Genomic DNA, 770 nt, shown 5'->3' on the forward strand with positions numbered 1-770 from the left:
CCGGGGCCGCGCGTGGGCTGTCGCCCCCGGTGGGATCCCCCCCGCCAGGGGATCGTCGGTCTCGAAAGCGGGGTGGTTGTTCTGGTTTAACTTATTCTTGGGTTGTTAGTGTTGTTTGCAGCAGGGTCCCCCGCAGCCGGGAGCTCTCGGGATTCACCCCCCAGGGCAAACCCCTCACCTGCCACTGGTTTCCAGTCCTCCCAGTAAAGGGGTTGGATAAAAGAGCCCCAGAGGTGAGATGCTGCTGCAGGATCGTCGGTCTCGAAAGCGGGGTGGTTGTTCTGGTTTAACTTATTCTTGGGTTGTTAGTGTTGTTTGCAGCAGGGTCCCCCGCAGCCGGGAGCTCTCGGGATTCACCCCCCAGGGCAAACCCCTCACCTGCCACTGGTTTCCAGTCCTCCCAGTAAAGGGGTTGGATAAAAGAGCCCCAGAGGTGAGATGCTGCTGCAGCGCCTCAGCCCCCTGCCCTGGGCAGATGCAAAAAACAATCATTTCTTGTGGGCTTTCCTCCAATTTCTTGCATTGCTGGTTTAAAATGTTGTGCTTCTCCAAGCTCCTCTTTGACAAACCCAGTTCCCAGTTGGGCTGGTTCTCACGTCCTCACCATTCCCGATTTTCCCAGGAGCCCCCTTTATCGCTGTTGTTGTTATCGTTTATTTACGGTTCCGTCGGGAGTGCAGGCCCCCACCCCGTGGCATGGCACGAGTTTGGGTTTTCAGCTCTTTCGGAGGTGTTTCACATCTGGGACCTCACATCTGGGGAGGGGCTGT

This window comes from Buceros rhinoceros, unplaced genomic scaffold (genome assembly GCF_000710305.1).
Source record: "Buceros rhinoceros silvestris isolate BGI_N320 unplaced genomic scaffold, ASM71030v1 scaffold27757, whole genome shotgun sequence".
Taxonomy (NCBI): Eukaryota; Metazoa; Chordata; class Aves; order Bucerotiformes; family Bucerotidae; genus Buceros; species Buceros rhinoceros.